Raw genomic sequence first — 22,340 nt, 5'->3', positions numbered from 1 at the left:
GTGTGTGTCTGTGTGTGTTTGTGTGTGTCTATAAATAAAACCTTAAAAAATTTGTGTGTCAGCTACTTGGGCAGGGACGCAAAGCACTGGTTGGACAGAGAGGGAGCTGGGGGTCTTGGCTTTGCCACTCAGCTGAGATCTCAACTCTATAGCTGTGCCAGTAGGGAGTTTTTTTTGGGATCTGGAGAAAGAAGGAGAAACCATCCCCAGACTGACTGTGGTCCCGTATGCTCTTAAGGGAAATTGCATTTGATGCAGATAGCTGCTTCTGGAAATACTTTGTGTGTACCTGTCATCCTCCCAGTGTGTTTCCCACTGGTGCTAGTGATGAGAATTTAGGCTCCTTGATTACTGGTCCAGTGGTAGGTCATCACAAAGAGCTTGCCCCCCCCCCCACACACTTTGGTGGTGCAGGGGTTTCCCCTTGCAAAAAAAAAAGTTTAAAGGCAGAGAGCAATGTTCAATATTTGTTCTTCCCCTAGATTTTCAGTCTTTTTTTGGCAATGTAGGGACTTGGCATTCTGAGTTCCAACATTTCAGTAGGGAGCCTGTCTGCATTTCTGGGTACAGACTGTAGCTGCAGGTTGTGCCTTGTGCCACTGGTATCTAGAGATGTCAGTAAACTAGGAGCACCCACTTAAAAACTGAAACCCAGAAGTAGTAAGGAGGGGTGGATCATCACATAAATCTGTGTTTCTTGTATCTCTAAGTAACTGAACACAAAAATTACACCTGATTACACCTGCATACCATCTGTGCAATACAGTCAGGGTAGGTGAAGCAAAATAACAGACTATACAACCTAGTTTTATGTTCTAAAATTTTTAAAGAAGACAGTATCACATGTTAGAAACAGTGAAACATCAATAATCAATCAGTTCGGTGTTGCAGAGCAAATTGTTTTGTGTGTATCCAGTTGTGCAGATAAGTGAATTTTACTCCAGGATACTGGAAAGTCAGAAAAAAATGCAGTGGCATGACAGTGATGTTATCTGCTGATGTTATATTTCATCAGAGAAGAATTTCCTGTGCCATAGATGTGCTATAAAACTGTGTATGAATTATGAAGCTATCCTAGAAATGCTTTCAACCTTGGAGTTCTATCCCAGCAAGCAACAGGTACAAGGAGGTAATAGAGTAGTTGGAGAGGTTCTTGTCTTTCTCTAAAAATCTAATGACAAAAACAAAGAAAACAATGTGTTAATAATAATAAAATGATGGATCTATAATCCAATGTACATGTATGTATGTGTTTATTTATACATTTGTTACAGAGTTAAAGCACTGATCTCCAAGGACCATTTCCAGGGTCAGCCTGGAGTATGGACCAACCGTGAAAAATATCAAACATACAATAGTGCCCGAGACTATGGAAAACTAATAAAATGATTCTTTTAGGAGGTAATTGCAGTTTGCGAGTCTGTTATAAAAAGGATACACAATCTCAAGACTCTGCTTCAAACTGCCAAAATAAGATTTTAATTGCAACAAACGCCTGGTTCTCTGATGTCAACTTGCATGATAAATTCACTGTTTTTAAATATGCCTACCTCTGCACTGACATGATATTCATAACAGTGTGTGTGTGTGTGTGTGTGTGTGCGCGTGTTTGCATGCGCCTGTGTGAGAGTGAGAGAGAGAGAGAGATGGAGTTGGCTAAGTCTCTGTCTCAGATTTTTGCAATGCTTTTTTTATTCATGTAATGCATCCTGTGGGAACAACCTGCACATACACCTTTCATTAATTACATATTGCAAGGCTTCATTACTCAGTTTAACTGTCCTGCTCAAAATCTCTCTTGTCTCACATGGCATAAGTAATAATTTTACACTGCAACCTGTAGTGTTAATGCTGACTAGCAGCTGTTCGCAGAGATCTGTGCTGCACATTCTTAGATTTGTTCTCAGTCTGCATCTTGTTAATACTTTGTCATACACCTTACCCAATGGTGGTATTCATCACTACAAGTTTTATGTGAAGAAATTCTGAGAAGGAAGATTGTAGGCACTAACCACTTCAAACCCACAATAATATGAGCTCACTGGGTGAGTATCGGAAACTGCAGGTGTTATAACTGGCACATGATAAAGAGTCTGAGCTGAAACAGCTAAAATCCAATCCAGTATGTGCAGTTAAGAAAAAAATCATATACTGTGGGACAGGAAGTAGGGCAGATGAGTCCATTTATTTTACAATTGTTCCAGCTGCTGTTCTTCTAAGAGGCCTTTGCCTATGCTGACAGAAGAAAGCCCCAGAGTTCTTTGGGCTGCGTAGGTAATGTACTTTTATACCACACAGGTGGTAGTAAATGGTTATGTTTCTTTACTGTGGTATTATTGAGGGGCTATGATAATTGTATTAGACACAGTAATACTAGGTATAAAAATACATTTTAATTTTAAAAAGGATCTGCTGAAAAATGAATATCCTTTTTAAAATTAATTCAGATACTCATATACATTTTACAGCTAAGTAGCATAGCCTAATTAGTTTATGAAGGACAACAATCAAGAAACTGATATGCAACCATGTCCAAGATGTTAATGTAAAAAGAAATTCAGCTTTAGTTGTAGTGCATTTAATATAAAATTATATGTTTTTTTTAATAAGTGACTCCAAAAATCATAACAGATATATTCTAAGTCACAGTGATGGCTAACTTATGTGGTAATAACAAGGCATGTTTGTAAACAGTGATATCATATGGCAGATGCTAAGTGGGCTTATTGTCAGTGGTGCTATATGACTGATTAACAAACTGTATTCAGTCATAGCTGTTTCCTGTAAGATAAATGTATTATTCTAACTCACAGTGTTGTTACATGAAAGCTATGGATGAGATTCATAGATGAGTCCTACCTGTCTGTGCAGCTTTATCATTTGAGCAGGTGGCCACATGAAATACCGCAGAGATAATCTGATATATAGTATACTGAGGACAGCCACTGCACACTGAGCAAAGGACTGCACTGGAAAGCAGAGGTGTAGTGGCAGTGCAATGGTAGTAGGATAAACAGAGTTACATTATTGTATAGCAGGAATAGTACGATGCAGCACATATGGCTAATGTAATGGATTCACAACTAAGGCAGGTAAGTGTGGATGAGTCAACATGCACCCACACAGGCAACACAGTGACGTATAGCTACAGCTAACACCTGGATGGCAGAAGGACAGCACAGCTGAGCATAGGGTCCAACAGAAAGACCAGGACAGGTATGCACAGTACAATGGCAACATTGTTCAGCATACACATAATGAGGACATGCGGTAGATATGAAAGTAGAAAAGTGGGGAACAGTAAACATAAGTAAATAGAGACATGTAACTAGGTAAGGTGGGAGGGAATGGAAGACTGTTGTTGTTTGTCTTTCAGCTTTTTCCCGGTAAGGGGTTGCCACAGCGGAAATCCGGTCCGCTAATGATTGGCAGTAGATTTTTACGAAACGCAGAGGTGCCAGCTCGACACCCATCCTTCAACGAAAGCACGTCCATTTACGCACGCATGCCTTTCGAATGCTACCCAACTGCGGTGAGGACATGCAGACTCCATGCAGAAGGCACTCTCAATCCAAGCCAAGAATCGAACGGGAGAACCTCTTGCTGTGAGGTAACAATGCTACCGCTGTACCACTAATTTATTTATTTTTTGGAAACTTTTCTCTTTTCTATGTTTTACAAAAGAAGGATAGGTAAGGAATGTACAGAGGGACCACTGTGGATGGGACTGAAAGAGAAGATCACCTGCAGATGGGATACCACTGCCCCCTGCCAGGAGAGGCTCTTCCTTCTTCTGTGGCACTCCACCATGCCCAGGTAATGCTTTTCTGTGTCTACAAAACAAATCACATACTGCTAAACATGGATATACAACAGAATAGTGTAGTACCTAACAAATAAATGCTTCTAGAACAGAACATCCCTGCTTACTCTCCTAACTCTGTGCCTCCCATTTTCAGAGTAGACTGGGCTAACATCACTTTAGGTCATCATATTGATGACAGTAGTGCTTCCCAGTATGTGTGATACCAGCATCATCACTCAGTGACTGGCTCATTTCTTACTAGACATCCATCTTCTTCAAAAGACCATCATACTGGCCCAGCAGTGCTCCTACTGGGCCAGTATGTGTAGAACAGGAAAATCCTGCTTATCAGCACACCATGCAGTAGACTTGCTTTACTCAGTAGCTGGAGCAGCCATGGTCACTACCTACAGCCATTTGAGGAGCAATATGATAGTCCTGACTGCAGGATGCATGTATGTGAATCATGTATTGTGCAATGTAGCACTGCACACTGGAGCTCTGTGCATGCACACGATGAATGCATGAACATACAAGTCACATGCTTTGAGTTCTCTATGGCATGCACAGCTCAAGCCGGCATGTATAGGTTGCACATTGTGCACTGGCATTGATTTACAGAAGAGGTGCTATCTGGATTCATTGGCATGACTGCTGCACTAGCCACCCACCTCCATTATCACAATGTAATGCGATTTGCTCATCCTCATTTAGAGATATATATATAAAATAGCAGAATTTGACTGAAGGCTCTATAGATGTGGAACTACACATAGTGAAGGAAGGAATCTTTTTTTGATAAAGTACATCAGCAACAACAAGCCCTGTGATTGATCTCAGGAAGAGTGATATAGATTCTGTGGTGTATGTGTGACTGGGTCTTGGACACTGAAATGGCACAGTACCATAGCACAATCTGCATGTGGCTGGGGGAGGAGTCTACAAACTGTGTACACAGGAAACCAGTATGAATTATATGCATCAAATGGTGTAATGTTCCATGCCATGTGCTGAGGCTTGCATACAGTACAGAACTGGGGTGTGTGGGGGTGGTGGTAATGAAGCAAAGTATATGATAAACATCAGGTTTTAGCCAGGTGAATAAAGTAGTAGGAGCCATGAGCATGCTCAGGTACATGTCCCAGCATAGTATATACTCTCCCTAACTAACATGATGTTCTTCATCTCACATTGCTGCAGTCCTTACTTATGGGTAGTCTGCTGTCCCAATACCAAAGTATTAGGCTGACGTCGGTCATAGGCGCTCAGATCTGACGTCAGAGCGTCAGGGTATAAAAGCGCATGACCGACGTCATATCCTCAGTCTTTTTTGCCGCATGGTCCGATGCAGAAGCAGCGTTGCAAGTGCCGTTCGGCGTTCTGAAATTTTTCGTATTCGGAGTTTCAGACCGATACCAAGTTGGGCTAAGTACCCCGTTGGGGAATATTTTTGTTTTTTCTTGCCTCAGTTATTTACCGGATGTCAGAAAAAGTGAATAATTGTATTTCTTGTGGGAAACAGATACCGCATAGGGATTACCACTCGCTTTGTATTCCTTGTTTGGGACCGGAGCACGTAGTCGGGTGTCGGTTTTGTGCTAGGTTTAATAAGCGCACTATAAAATGAAGGTTAGATTGCTCTAGGTTAGTCTTTGGCAAGCGGTATAATTATAATATGCCGTCGGATCCTCCAACGCCCGCTTCCTCGAAGAAACGCAAAGACAAATCTTTGAAGCCTAGGCAGGATGATTCGTCCGTTTCGGACGCCGGTCCTTTAGAAGCTACAGTGGAACAGGTGGATCCGGCTGAAGTTTCTGTTGAGGCCCAGGGGGAAACTTTGTTTTTACTAGATGTGGCCTCACAGGAGACAGGTCAGGCTGAGGGGGCCTCTCAGGTTACTGTTCTCCCTTCTGTGCCTAAGGTGGTTAGGCCTTCTGCTACTATTTCCAAGGCTCCTTCTAAAAGCAGGTCTGTTTTGCCTTCCTCTGGTGTCAGTTCTGGTTCTTCAGGGTCTGTGCCTAAAAAGCACATGCTTAAAATGGCAGAAGATTTGATAACTTTAATTAGAGGTTCTATGCCCCCTCCTGATAAGAGGCCCAGGGTAGAGCCAGAGTTGGAAAGTTTGGAGCAGGCCTCAGATGATTCAGAGTCTTCTGCTGAAGACATTCAAGATTTTCCTCCTTATTCTGATTCTGATGCAGAGGATTCCACTCCTTCTGCTTCTCCTCCTGAGGATTTTTCATTTTCAGAAACTCTACATTCCATGAGGGAGCATTTTACATGGGAAGGACAGGATTTCTCGGATTCACGAAAGAGGCTTAGGGAATTCTTGTTTTTACCACAGCATAGACCCCTAGCTATTCCTCCTGTTTTGGATGTGGTTCAAGATGTTTTCTTGGAGGCTTCTCTTAATACAGATTCGGTGCCTCCTGCGCCAGTTAAACCGGATAGGTATTACAGGGTGCCTGAGGCTCATAAGTATCTGTATAAGAGTCCTAGGGCGGACCCAGAGACTATTAGCCAGGGACCTAAGGGTGTTAGAGCTTCTGTTGTTAAGAATCCGGTTCCTCTAGATAAGGAAGCTAGAGCTTTGGACAGATGGGGCAAGAAGGTGTATACTTCTTCTACTTTAGCAATGAGGACTTTAAATTGCCAGTTTCATATGTTGAAGTATCAGAATTTCCTCCTTTCATAGCTAAAATCGAAAGTGGATGCTTTAGCAGAGGGCATAGAGTGTAAAGAATTGCAGGATTTAGTACATGTCTCTGAACAGGTGGGTAAGCATTCTTTGCAGTGTGGCTTTGATGCTTTACAGGCTTCTTCTAGGGTGGCTGCCACTGGTTCAGTTATTCGAAGGCACGCCTGGCTTAAGGATCAGAATTTGTCTGAGCATGTTAAGACTAGAATTCTGGATGCCCCTTTACAGTCGGAAGTTTTGTTTGGTCCTCCTGTGGAGTCAGTATTAAAGAAAATGGAAGACAAGGCTAAATCTATGCAGACTGTTAAAGATTTTTTGCAGGTGCAACCTCCAAAGTTTAGTAGAAATTGGCCTACTAAGGGATGGACGTACCCTTCTTCTGATTCTCAGTCTAGAGGTAGATCTAGACGTGGTAGGGGCAGAGCTCAAAGTTCCTTCAGACCTAGGACATGGAGTTCGCCTGCACAGTCTGCAGGTGAGGGCAGGGGCCAGTCCTTTCGTAAACAGGCCCAATGACCTGCATTTTCAGCTGCCAGATTCCTCTTGCCTGGCAGCCCCATTGGGAGGAAAGTTAGCACTTTTCAAGCAAAACTGGCTTTTAATCACCCAGGACAAATGGGTATTGGACATTATAAACCGAGGCTACAAGTTCTATTTCCATACATTGCCTCCTTTCAAAGGCATGCCAGACGTTCCTCCTCACCAAAGAATAGAGGCTCACAATCAGATCTCTTTACTTCTTCAAATGGGAGCTATACAGCCAGTTCCTCTGTCAGAAGTGGGCCTAGGCTTTTATTCTCGCCTGTTTCTAGTTCCAAAGAAAGGGAACACGTGGAGGCCAATTTTGGATTTATCTATCCTCAACACTTACCTGGATATTCCAAAGTTCAAGATGCTGACGTTACAACAGCTTTTACCTCTGTTGGGAAAAGATCACTGGATGGTAACTCTGGATCTCAAAGAGGCTTATCTTCATGTTCCTATCAGGCCCAGTTGCAGGAGGTACCTGCGTTTTCGGGCTGGAAATTTACATTATCAGTTCTCTGCATTGCCCTTTGGCTTATCTACTGAGAGTGTTCACAAAGGTCCTGGCTCCAGTGATAGCCTTTTTCAGGTTAAGAGGAATACAGATTTATCCTTATTTGGACGATTGCCTGATTACTGCACAGGACAAGGACGAACTTCTTCATCATCTACAGTACGTGATGGCAGTGTTAAGATGCCTAGGGTATTCTGTGAACGAAACAAAGTCCAGTCTAGTACCCTCTCAGGACATGTGCTTTCTGGGTGTGAGACTGAATACAGCTTCCCAGATGGCTTTTTTGACCCCGGACAAACAAAGAAGTCTTTCTCTTTATTTCCATCAAATGTCTCTACAGTCCAGGCTGACTGCAAGGACAGTCCTTCAAGCCTTGGGGTTCATGGCATCTTGTATTGTGGTGCTTCCCAATGCCAAACTGCATATGAGGAAGCTTCAGTGGTATCTCAAAAATGTGTGGACACAACACTGCCAGGATCTAGACACTGTCATTCAGATAATACCTTGCATTCAGAAGGAATTTTTGTGGTGGGCTCAGGAATGTCACCTAAACAAGGGACTCTCTGTGACTCGACCAGAGGCGAGTCAGATTCTAACGACAGATGCCTCGGACAAGGCTTGGGGAGCACACCTCAATGGAAAATGGGTGCAAGACACGTGGCCTGTCAGACTTCAACATTTGCATATCAATTTGAAGGAGATGTTAGCAGTCCAATTTGCATTAATGGCTTTCAAGGATTTACTTCTCCCAGGGCAGGTGTTGATTCAAACAGACAACACTACTGTCATGTGGTACATCAACAAGCAAGGGGGAACACATTCTTACCCTCTTTGCAGACAAGCGATGATTTTGTGGGAGACTGCTCTCAGTTTACACCTCAATCTTCAGGCAAGGTTTCTACCAGGAACACAGAACTCCTTAGCAGATGTGTTGAGCAGACAAATAGTGGATCCTCACGAGTGGAAATTGGATCCTCAAATATTTCAAAAGTTGACAGTGTTATGGGGGACTCCAGACATAGATCTGTTCGCTTCTCCACTAAATTACCAGTTGCCAAAGTTTTGCACAAAAAGGTTTCATCACACAGCTTGGAAGGTGGATGCTCTGTCATTCAGTTGGAGCAATCTTCATGTCTATGCCTTTCCACCTCTGCCTCTCCTCCCCAAGGTACTCTTGAAGGCCAGACAAGACAAGCCATCCATGATTCTGATAGCGCCGGATTGGCCTCGACAGCACTGGTACCCACTACTGAGGAGTTTAGTACGGGAGCCTCCATGGCCTCTACCTTTGATTCCGTGATCTTTGTCTCAGGAGGGCAATCACTTCCTCAATGTCAAGATTCAGTCTCTGCATCTAACAGCCTGGCATATTCTGTTTTAGACCCTGGAGGGTCTCAGCTTCCACAACAAGTTTTAAATGTTATTTTGGAGGCCAGAAGGCCCAGTACAAGGAAAGTTTATGCTGATAAATGGAGGAGATTTTTTATTTGGAGCAAAGCAAAATATTTTGATATTTCCAGGCCTAATTTAAGTGCTTCTCTTCAATATCTTACTGAGTTATTGGACAAAGGTTTGTCTTTCTCCTCTATAAAGATTCATGCTGCTGCCATTTCTGCTCACTATGACTGTGACCCTCCATTATTCTCTCATCCTTTGTTTAAGCAATTTCTTAGAGGGGCAAAGAATATAAGACCCCCCGAGAGCTCCTACTCCGGCTTGGGATCTCAATTTTGTGTTGGAAAAACTTACTCTACAACCTTTTGAGCCTGCAGCTACGACCGAGTTAAAGTATTTGTCATGGAAAACTGCTTTTTTGTTGGCCATTACCTCCGCTAGAAGGGTTTCTGAATTACAGGCCCTTATGGCAGTGGAGCCCTTCCTGATTTTTCATAAGGATAGGGTATCTTTGCGTACTAATCCTTCCTTTATGCCTAAAGTGGTTTCTAGTGTGGCCTTAAACCAAACTATTCATTTGCCTACTTTTTATGCAAATCCCCAAAATAAAGGGGAGAAGATTTTGCATACCTTGGATATTCACAGGCAGTTGCGTTATTATTTGAGCAGAACCAAGGAGTTCAGACAGTCTCAGCAGTTGTTTGTTTTTTTTGCTTTGGGCTCTCAGGGTAAACCTGTTTCAAAACAAACTATTTCTAAATGGATTGGGTTTTGTATTTCCTTTTGTTATTCCCATCATGGTAAGGAGATTCCGGCTGGAATCAGACCTCATTCCACTAGAGCTACTGCCACTTCTACTGCCTTTCTAAGGGGGGTAGCTACAAAAGATATTTTGGAAGCAGCTACTTGGAGTTCAGTACATACTTTTTCTAAACATTACCACCTTCCTCTTTATTCTAAGTCTAGGGCTGGTTTTGCCACTGCAATATTACAGGGCATTTTAGCAGCTCCTAATGCTCTATGAGGTTTCCATCCTCCCTTTCCCGTTGCTTTGGGATTCTACCCATAAGTAAGGACTGCAGCAATGTGAGATGAAGAACATAGTACAGTTTTGTACCTACCATAAATGTAGATGTTCGAATATCCACATTGCTGCAGTCCAATTTACCCTCCCTCCTTCCCCACTGTAGTTTGGTATGGTTATATAGTTTGGGTGGTGGTTGTTGTTGGGCATGCTTTTGGGAGGTATTCTGTTTTTGGCTGTGGCCTTTCTTTTTAGAGCCTTCTGACATCTGGGGCAAGAAAAGACTGAGGATATGACGTCGGTCATGCGCTTTTATACCCTGACGCTCTGACGTCAGATCTGAGCGCCTATGACCGACGTCAGCCTAATACTTTGGTATTCGGGCCGACCGAGGGACAGCGGACTACCCATAAGTAAGGACTGCAGCAATGTGGATATTCGAACATCTACATTTATGGTAGGTACAAAACTGTACTTTTTACCCTCAGTTGTACAGGTATTGGCATGGCTACATGAGGGAGGCAATACCTTGAAGGACTAAGGATCCAGGTGAACGAAGTGCTGTAGGCCTTTCACACACATAGCATTTGCCTCCTGGCAAAGGTGCTGCAGACAAGCAACATCAGGTCTAGGTTTAGAAGGGAATGGTACAGAATGTGAATGCTCTTGGCAGCAATTTTATGTCTCTGCGAGAGGTGCAGTAAAAGGTTTCCAATAAGATACTCTATGCAAAAAAAAAAGGCATGTGATGTTGATGCAAACTAGTCCACCACAGGGGATGGTCCACCAACACAGGAGCAGCTCACTGAGGTCAAGGAGTTTTTGGTGTCACTCAGTGGGCACAGGGAGCAACCCCATATACCTGGAGGGTATGAAATCTGGTCTTGTCCCATCAACTCATGTGGGTGTTAGGAAAGCACATTAGTAATGTCAGTTGCATTGTACTATAGCACACATCATTACATGCTTAAAAAGAAGGACTGACCAAGGCCTATCTGCACATCTGTCCTTCTAGACACCTCTGGTCTGCAACTGCAGCAACATGCATGACAAGGTACATCTTTCAACGTTTACTGCAACATTACTTAGTTGTGTAGTACTATTGATGGATTATAATAGGGCAGATTTGCGTGGTCAGCTAAGGTCCACAACTCCAGGGGGGCCCATCACCAGTTAAGAAAGCAGTTGGCAAGTCTAGGGTTAGAACACCTACCTACTTATTTTAAAAACTTTATTATGATTGACAAGTAAAAAAAACTAAGATAACTTATTAGTAAACTTACATGCTGAGCATAACAAGTGAAGTGATACATTTCTACCTACTTAAAAAAACCTAAATGACAGGCACTATGAATATTTACCTTTATATAATAAATAAATAAATAGCAGCACTGACCCTGTGCAAAGCACTGCAGTTCTCTGCTCATTGTCTTCCCATGATTCATTGGGTCAGCAGTGAATGCAAAGCCTGTTTATATTAAACAGTGTATCTGGATCATTGTGGGTGGATTTAGATTACCAGTGAAAGTGCAAGTCATGGTAACGAAATGTAACAATATTTTAACATGCTGACAGATAACCAGATGGGAGATCCAGGTGTGCTGTGAATGAAAATAACGTTCCTTTTTCATTTGCTCAGTTGTAAAATTAAGAGCTAGGGTGCATTTGTGTGAAATAAATTAGAATATTTTTTTTTTAGTGTGCTGGCAACTCAATATGGAGGGAGGGCTAGCTGTGCTGTGGATGAAAAACACTTGCCATCTACATGTGATCTGTTTAAGTACTGGCATTTAGGACTAGTGTGCATTTGTGAGAAATATTAGAATACTTACTCTCTGGAAAATCTTAGTGTGAAACAAATTTGAAGTTGTCCCCACTTTCACAGAATGTCCTTATCTTTGCCTAATGTTTTTGGTCTGTAACTTACCTTCTTGTTTACTCAGTGTACAGTCTGACTTTATAGGACAAGTGTGCATTGGTATGAAATATGTTGGAATATTTACTGTCTGGGTGCTGTTTGTGTGAAACCAAGTAGAAACTGCCACTGATTTTGCAGAATATCCCTGACATTGCTTCATATTTTGGGTTTGTACCTCATAAAATGTGTGTTTTTTGGCGAATTGTTGATGATTGCAGAGTCTAAATGTATGTATGTTGGTGGGGGGCTGGCTGTGAATAAAAGCAACTTAATATCTTGTCATCTACTTAGTTTATATTCTGGCTTTACATGACTGATGTGTACTTCTGTTATTTAAGCTTTGCTTACTGTTTATGAGAAACCAAGTTGAAACTGTGCTTACTTCTGCAGAATGTCCCTGACTTTGTCTCATTTTGATCTGATCCTCATAACATTTGTGATTTTCTGGCAAATTCCTGAGGACTGCAATCATTAATGACAAACATTTACATTTCATGCTTTCTATGCTTCAGAAAATAAATGTCAATGTAAAAATTGTAACTGTAGCAACTTTCTGAGTATATAAGATCAAGACTTAAAAATCTGTCTCTGATTTTGTGCTGTTGTCCCTCACTGTTTGGCTTTATCCCTGATTGTTGTTGTAGTCAGATGACACAACATGGGTGGGGACTGTTTAGGATAAAAGTAACTTATTTTCCTGAAATTTGCTCAGTTAATCATCTGCATTTACAATACAAATGCACATTTGTGTGAAATAAGTTTAAATATGTGTGAGCTGATTACTAAATGAAGTTGAAATTATATAGCCCTCACCTATCTCTGAGTTTGCCAAATGCACCCAATTTCCCTTATATTTTTGTTTTCTGCTTCATAAAATGTGTGTTTTTTCTGGCAAATCTTTGAGGATTGCAATCATTAAATAATAACATAAGTTTGAGTTTCAGACTCCACATTCTTCAGAAATGCATGCTAATGCAAAAAACAAAAATTACTCTAGCAACTTTCTAAGTGTATAGCAGTGATATTTAAAAATCTGTCTCTGATTGTAAGCCTTTGATCCTCATTACTTTTTCATGATTTTTCTGAGGTTGAGAGGTATTATATTTTTACCACAATCAGATGATTTGTACATGGTAAAGTGGCTATATCCACTTGGTGGATGCGTGGGGGAGCTATCTGTGAATTGAAGTAACTTACCATCTTGTTATTTGATCATTTTAAATATTCTGCTTTTGTAGGAGTAGTGTACATGTATGTGAAATAAGTCAGAATACTTGGCCTGCTGTATGTTTTCAAAAAGCAAACCTGAAGTACATCTCCATAGTTATTGTTTTACCATAATCAGACATCTGAGGGGTATGCAGTCAACACACGTGGAATGACTGCTGAGTATGAGGGGCTGTCTGTGGGTGAAAATGGATTACCCTGCTGTCATGATCAAGTTGAAAAGCCATTAGTCTTTGCAAGTCTAGTGTGCATTTTGTGTTAAACAGGCTGGAATACTTTATTGTGGCCTTTTTATTGCAATTGGACATTTGAGATATACATAATAAAGTGTATGTAAATGAAGGGTATGGGCATTTGGTGGATTATAATCACATTGGTTTGACTGGTCTTAAATCAGGAAGAAGAATCCAACATAACATATGCATCTAACCATGGTCCCTCAAAAAGTATGTGTAGGGGTAGTGGTGGGGCTATACATTTAATCCTTTACTGGTACCATGCCTGCCTTAGGAGGTTATAGGAGCACATATATGTTTATGTGGATAGACACTGGTGTCATCTATGTTCCTGCTTTCACATGTTCCACTAGTGGAGGGTCCAGCGCAACAGGACAGAACATGGCTGATATCAGTAGGGCATCTCTGACTGATGATGGCAACATGCAAGTGGCACAGTCTAATGAAACAGTACACACTGTGCAATGTTCCAGTAGTAGGGCTTGGCTCCCCCACATCTGCCATTGCAGAGGTACCTGTAGAAATGCAGGCTGAGAGAGAGAGAGAGATCTGCAAAGAACATAAACAAATGTACCTTGCATGGTATGCCTTCATGCCTGCATCCCAGATGTGCTTTTCAAGGAAACATAGAGGTGTTGAGCATCCCTGATCTTGAGACACAGGTATGCCTCTAAAGTGTCTCACTGATGTAAAGTAATACCAACCTTGTTCATCCCCGACAGAGACACATGATGATGCCCCCATATCAGCCTCTACAACCATGCTTCCTCTAGGTATCAAGATACTTTACTTCTCCCCAGTCAAGGACAGAACTCCTCCATAGCTGTTAAGGTTGTTTGTGATGGTGACCCCCCCCCCCACACACACACACACTCACGGCCATACTCTCTTGTGCAATGATGTCAGCTTTCTGTCAGGCATGCAGGTTCATGTCAGTGACCTTGCTGTGAACTTAAGGGGTTATCCTGTTGTAGCAACTGACAGCATTCACATCCACCACCAGTTCATGCCCTACATGGTTATGAGAGGCTTGGTGCTCTTATTTGCTTCCAGTATTCACTCTCCACTTTCATGAAGGGACAGCAATCGTACTTCTATCTTTATCTGGTAGAAGTTCTCTAGGCACATCCTCTCCTTAGGCACCATGTCTCAACCTGTAAATATGGATATACAGCTACAGTATGCCTATAATACCCAGTGTCACAGGACAGGTCCCTTTAACATTCTTTCAGGGCAACATGAGGACAGATTGTGTTGTAACATACACCCTGTCAGCAGCCAATGTGTACCTGTGCCCAGTACAGCACTGTCACCATATGCTCCACATATGCACCATTGTCCTCAATCTGTTATTGTGTGTAACCTTTCCACAGTATTCCATATCTGATCCACATGGACAGATAATGTGCATCACAGCACAGTCCTTACTGAGAGGAATGAACTGTTTACAGTGCACCTCACACAGACCCACAGCCAGTACCTTGGTAGGCTTCTGCTGCTTTATCATTGTAACTCTCCCTCTGCTCCTAATACCCCTGTCAGTTGGTGGCTAGGGCACTACCTTCCACACCCCAAAATGTCACCCCCCCTACTGGTTACAGCCTGTATCCCCTTTCCCCACCACAAGATTACTATAGTAAAGCAATGCAGTAAATTCACTTAATATATGTGTTTAATTTATTCAATAACATTTTGAATATGCATAGTATCTGTTCTGTGCATTATTCGATAGTTCTTGGATCTCATTTGAAATGCTGTTCATGACTAGATAGCTGTATTTTATAGTGCAGTCAGGTATTTTGGATTTTCTTATGTAGTATGACATGCTTTTAAAATATTGGTGTATATCATTTATACCAAATGCATTTCTTTTAACTGTTGATAGTGTAGTGAATTCTGCCAGTACAAGCAATCATGCTTCTCAGTTTGAAGACACTGAAAATCTGGACAAAAACTCTTGAAAAATAGGTATATCTGACCAACAATCAATGAATGTAATTAGCCCTACTTTTGCACAAATAATAGCATAACTCCTCCAGTTTCCAGTAGGACTGTGGGATACCACCCCTCAGAAACACATGGTATCTCTAATCCATAAAGATGCTAATAATAATAATAATAATAATAATAATAATAATAATAATAATAATAATAATAATAATAATAATTCTCATCAACCAAATAAATGTTAAAAAAATCATAGAAAATAAAATCATTATGATGCTCTGCAATGACTAAGCAGAAGCACCAGATCATTTCACTTCTGTTGCTGCAAATTCATACTAGAAAGAGGGGGGTGTATATTGGTAGATACCAGATGAGTGGACCAACAAACCATTAAGGAGCTTAGTCCAATCCAGAAAGTATGGTGTTTTTAAGTGACTTGCTCATATTTTTATTTCTTTATTTATTTAGTATTTGTTGACCGGGTAAGTTGAACTGGTTTATGGAGACTTTTCAGTCATGGCCTGGGCCAGAGAGGCCAGACAATGCAAATAAACATACAACAGAATGTGGTACTATTTACATAGAAATTTACGTAGGCATTGGCAGTAACATAGTTGCCAATATAGGACAGCTTTATATTTTCATATAGGACAGATCATTTTAAATTATCAGGTAGGTACAGTTCATTGCTGTTAGAGCAAATAAGTTTATAGTTTAATTCCAAAGAAACATTTCAGTGAATATAAGAACTGAATTAGTTTTAAGCCAGTAGATGGAATACATAATTATTCTTTGCCTTATACATACAAATACATGTATTTCAAGCATGAACAATAATGCCCTTTCCATAATGTGTCCAGGCTGTTCTTAAAAGTATCTAAACTAATGATTGCTTTCATGTAATTAGGTAGTCTAGTCCATGAATCAGCTGCTCTTTCAGAGAAAGAAAAATACACTTCTCATTCCTATAGAAACTTCTACATAGGTTGTCTGATAGGTTCATAATTTAGTACTGAGTTAACTGCCCTTGTGGGCCATTTTAAGCCTAGCCAATTATCCCATTTGCGAAGCAAACCCTGCACTTTGTGTCAGTAAGGCAGACACCTTCAACATTATGCCAACCCCAGCCCCTAGATGATTCTCTACTATGTTTTGATTACCTCAAACATTCCCAGAGGTAGTTTTCGGTACATGCCATATATACCTGAATAAGGTCTCCTCATAAATATCTGTATGAGACACTGTACAAGTTCAGATATTTTAGTCTTTCATAATAACTTAAATTTTCACATCCATGGATGCCCTTGGTATAGTTCCACTGTACTCTTCCAGGTTTACTCATGCGTGTTTTCTTATAAGGTTTCCATATTATTATTCCGTACTCAAGTTTGGGTCTAATATAACTAACAAATAATGACTTCATAATTTCTGATCTCTTAGACTTTATAAAACATTTTAAACAATCTATAGTTTTATATAATTGACACGATTAGAAAAAACACAAAGCTGAATCTACTCATATAGCCAGGTCCTTAAATAAATCTACAGTTTCACTGCGTGCTGTACTAAGTATTCACCTTTCAGTTTATGTCTCTCAAATCTCACATGCTTAGTTTTTGATGCATTAAACAGCATATTATTCTCATGTGCCAAAATGGTAAATTTAGTCAAGTTCTTTTGCAGACAAGCCATATATGTAACACATGTAATCAGTTTATCCATTTTCAAGTTATTAGAGTACAGCCTGTAGAACTCCTCAGATGAAAAAGATAGAGCTGAAAGAATAAGTTTAAACAAGGATGGGCCTAGAGAAGAGCTCTGTGGGATGCCCTACCTTTAACCAAGGATTTCACCTGTCCATTTGCTGTTTGATTCTTTTCATGCCTTATTTGTAAGCCATTCAGCTAACCATCTTATCAACAGTACATCGATACCTATTTGTTCTAATGTATTGATCAGTGTTTTGTGTATGACCCGATCAAAAACTGAAGTTAAATCTATATAAATTGCACCACAGTACAGTTTTTATTCATAGCTGTTATATTGTTATAGAACATCATGTAACAGGTGGTAATAGATCTATTTTCAACATATGCATTCTGATATATCAGTGGTGCACAACCTTTCTGTGGGGAGGGCCACTACACAAATTCTTAATGCATCTGCAGGCCACATCAAAACATAGTAAGTCGTTACGAGTTAACAACAGGCATTTTTACTTAAGACAGCAGTCATGAAATTGCCTGTTTTCTACATCAACTTTGCATTTGATTTTATTCTGGCTTCCAGCCATGACTTATTTACAAACTCTTGTAGAAAGTTACTACCGTTTACAGACTATAAGTTATAAACATGTAAGACTAGTTACTTCCGTGGCTAAAATTAGAGGTGTGCGCAACTGCAGTCAATTAGGTAAGTAAGCACGTGCTGGAAAGTTTGCATGACTGGAGTAAAGCATGGTGTTTTTTCATTTTTTAAAAAATTTTTTGGTTACTCTCTGGGGGCCGGGTTGCGTTGCGTGGAGGGCCGGATTTGGCCCCCGGGCCGGACGTTGTGCACCACTGTGATATATGGATTCAAGTCCCAACCTTTGCAATTCTGACAATAATTTATCTAATGTAGCATTCTCCATTATTTTTCCACAGCATGAAAGTAGACTTGTAGGTCTATGTGAGTCTGGGTTTGACCTACTTGCCTTTCCTTTAAAGACAGGTTTAACAAGGGCATGTCTCTAATATTGAGGAATCTCCCCATATTTATACAACCTAGTAAATAACAGATATAATGGTACTGTAAGTTTATGCCAAAATGTTCTCAGGTCATTATAACTAATTCTGTCTCCTCCCTGTGCTTTAGATCCAGTTTGTGTAGTTCTTTTTCAATGTAATCCAATTTGATTTCAGTATCTGAGGTTACCTGGATGTCACTAGAAGAATTTATCACCCCATTTATGGAGCCAAACTGCTTTGCATAAGATTTTGTAAATATATAATCTGTTTTGTCTAAGAACAAATTTTAGAATCTACACATAGTTAATCATTTGTATGTCTTCACTCCTACACATCCTATGTATCTTTAAAATGGTTTCCTATTATATTCAATATTTTTATATACATTTTCTTCAATTATTTCTTGATCTTGTCTCACACTATGTTTAATTTGTTTGTCCAGTTTATTTCAGTTTTCAAAGTCATAGTTCAACCTCTTTTCCATTTATTATAGTTTTGTCTCTCAACTTAATCAAGTATCTTTTCTTATGGAAATATATCCTCCCGCAGTTGTATGCCTAGATCCTGATTAATTTTTTTATTTTTTGAACTCATACAATTTTTTTTTCAAAATTTGTCACATTCCTTCTGCAGTTTTTCCACTGAACTCATAACTACAGTTAGTTTTACATAGTGAATAATTCACTTCCATATAAACTGTTATTTAACCTTTTGAGCCTTGGGTTAGATCTCATTTTGGAAGAATTATTTAGCAACAAATAACCCTTTATAACCTCATGATCACTGCACATAAATGATGGTAAAACTTGACATGAAGTAACAATAGTTTCTTTAGGAACACAAATGATGCCTGGTATATTCTGTTCCCTGATAGGCTTTTTTTTGCAGTCTGAAGCAATTTTTGTTCCTGAACATATGTTGTAAATAATTTCTTTACTAATGTTCCAGAATCAATATTATTCTGGTCTGTTTCTGGTAAATTTAAATCCAGAGCCACTATTATTCTTCCCTCCTATATTTCATACAAAAAAAATGTACGAATAGAAATTTCATGCATGGAATGTAAGTCAGCACTTTGGTGGTCTATACACTCCAACTATTGTTTTATTTTTAAGGGTTGTCTTTATTGTCACAGTCACACAGTCTATAGTATCGGTGTTATTATACATGTAATAATCACAGGTCTCATAACAAACTTTAATCCTTATCTTAACTCCTGCACCTGATTTTTTCTTAGAATGTCTGTTACAGTAAAAACATTTATACTCTGACAAAACTAGTTTCCTGTCATTGTTCTTTTACCATGTTTCACAAACAATAACAAAATCAGTCTTTTATTAATAATGCTCCTACTATTAACAACAATCAGAGATGCATCAAATGTTGCTATGAACTATTACATTTTCGACTTGTCAGAAATCCTGCCTTGGGTTTGTCAAATATTGCAAAATATCTACTGCAAAAGCTCTCTGACCTTGACAAGTACACATCAGCCTATCTAAACATATATGTGCCCAAAATTAGGCATGGATGCTCTATATATTTCAATTTTTTAAAACATGACATTTACCCCCAAAATCTTTTCATTTATGGTGACCTGACTGACCTTTCTATATGTGATTTGTGAAAACTGTGCCCTAACACCTGTACAGGCCATGCTATCTAAGAGTGCTGTAAGTTCCCCACTAACAGTCAGAGAGTCCTTGTGGATGACATAATTTGTGCCAATATGAATAAAAACGGATCCATAGTTCCTAACATTAAGGTATTCTACAGTCTTCCTCACATCATCTATTTTTACTCCTGGCAAGCATAGCACTATTTGATGTTCTTTATCTTCTTTGCAAATCAGTTTGTCTAATAATTGAATATAAGATTACAAGACTATATTTTCTCAGCAGAACTGAAAAATCTTTAACTTCTAAATCTTTAATATCTGCTTTATCAATTGTTGCAAAGGAATGATCTTTATCACCATTAATCTTATTAATCCCACTGCTTTCATTGCTTATTACATTTGCAAACATACAATTCTCATCTAGCTGGCTTTGTATATCCACAGCTTGAGCTATGTTATCAACTTCTGTCTTTCTCTTCTTTTTTCTTACAGTAATATTCTTCAGTCCTCCCAAGTTCAGTTCACTAACTGCCTTTCAGCAGCCATTTTGCGCCTAGCCAATTATCCCTTGTGATCCTAGACTCCACTCAAACTCCTTTGTTTTGTTGTAAGTCAAACACCTTAACCATTAGGCCACCCTCCCAACCCCTTGATTTCTTCCTTTTCACCTGTCTCTTCTGTCTTTTTTACTTTCTCTTTTGAAAAACGATGTCTTTTTTCTGTAGACTGAAGATTTTCTGGTAGAAAATGTTATCATTCTCTGTAATCTTTGTGTTACATAACAAAGCAGTGTCCTTTTTAGTATGTATTCTCTTTGCTTTATATACATTAATCCGTTTCTTTTTCTTCTTTGTTGTTTGTTATGAACTTCTTCCTTTATTTCTTTATTTCCTTCTATATGCTCTGAATCCTCAGATTGCTGAATATTTGTATCCAGAATTCCAAAGTTGTCGGTGGTATTATCTTGTTCAATAGGGGTTGAGTGATCATTATTGAGAACAGATACTTCCTTTCTTAAATGTTTTCTATTTGCTCTTTACCTAACATTATTTATCTCATCTGTCCAGTTATTAATGTATGTAACGATTCTCCTAGCTCTGCCAATTGCATAAGTGCAATTGTCATTCGTAAGTCCAGGTTTACCACTAGTGGTAACAAGCAAATAATTCAAATTTTGACATGAGGACACATATTACCAGTGTTATCAGGTGCTGCCTTTAAATATACATAGCATTTAGTACACTATACAAGATACTTGTGCTTTAGCAAGTCATTAATGGCATATTCATTTAAGGAATCCATTTTCAGCTACAACAGAATTCACAGAGATTTTCCATCACCTTCTATGAGAATACCACACAAAGAATATACAAGTGAATATTAAATGAAGTCGAATAAAGTCATTCCTCTGACGATAACAGTTGTGAAAGTCACCCAAAGGCTGGAATTCCTTTACGTTGCACACAAATGCACTCAATAGCTTCTGCTCAGTATAACTTGCAGTAGCACCTGTTTTTAACAGAAAAAATCAGTAAATTACAAGCCAGCCCAGGATTGTTTAGATAAGGTCTGGATTGTCCTGTCTGCAGTCTGCTTGAATTTGTAGCTGACTAAGCTCCATAGGATGGCTAGAGTTTGCCTGTCTAAAACCAATCCCTTTTTAACAATAAACAGTGAGAATTAAAATTAAAACAAGATATAAATGAAACTAAATCTTTGAGTCTACAAGTTATCACTTTCTTCCAAAAAACTGTGAAAAAGAGTAGTAAAAAATAAAATATAAACCAAAATAAATCTGCTTTTATTAGACAACTACACTGTCAATCACAAACCAACACAGGATTGTTTAGATAAGCTCTAGATTGTCCTCTCTGTATTCTGTGTGAAATTATCACTGACTAGGCCCCTTGGAATGGCTGGATTGTGCCTGTCTAAAACCTATTCCTTTCTGGCAACAAATAGTGAAATTTGAGTTAAAACAAAAACATAAATCAAAGTAAACCTTTTTGCCTACAAGCAATCTGTCTATACCTATAAAACAGTGAAAAACAGTGGTAAAATAAAATACAAATCAAAATAAATATTCTCTTACCAGGCTACTGCACAGTCAATCACAAACCAGCACAAGATTGTTTAGATAAGCTCTGGATAGGTGTTTTCATAGTAATGCAGCAGTCAAATAGAAACTGATGGATTCAAACCCTACTCTACAGGATGGAGGTCATTAACAGTTTGCAGCTGTTAATTCTGTGTGTGTTAACTGCTGTAATCTCCTGAACAACCCACTGACTGGTTGATATCACTAATTAAACAAATAGTTCAAGGTATCTATCTGTTTCTAATTAACTCTGCCTCCGTAGATTTGTTTGAGAAAGTTTTTATTAGATTTTAACCAAACAAATTGATCATGACAATAGTTGTATTTAGAAATTTGTGAGCACAAAAAAATAATATGACCAAGAACAACTATTTACAAATGTGTCTACTAATAATGAAGAAGCTGAAAAAATCCTATACATTACAATTTATATGATTATAGCTATTTTTGTTTATCAAGCAGTTCTTTAAATTTGTCCATGTATTATAGTAGGAGGTGATTCTAGTAGATCTTGATTTAATGGTGATAATTCCCAAATGACATACTTTGCAATATTTGTGAATTCTTTGAAAGAGGGTGTGGCTTCATTCTTCCAATTCTTGGTTA

This window comes from Protopterus annectens, chromosome 16.part0 (assembly GCF_019279795.1).
Source record: "Protopterus annectens isolate FY-2018-M chromosome 16.part0, PAN1.0, whole genome shotgun sequence".
NCBI lineage: Eukaryota > Metazoa > Chordata > Ceratodontiformes > Protopteridae > Protopterus > Protopterus annectens.
This window is presented reverse-complemented; position numbering follows the sequence as displayed.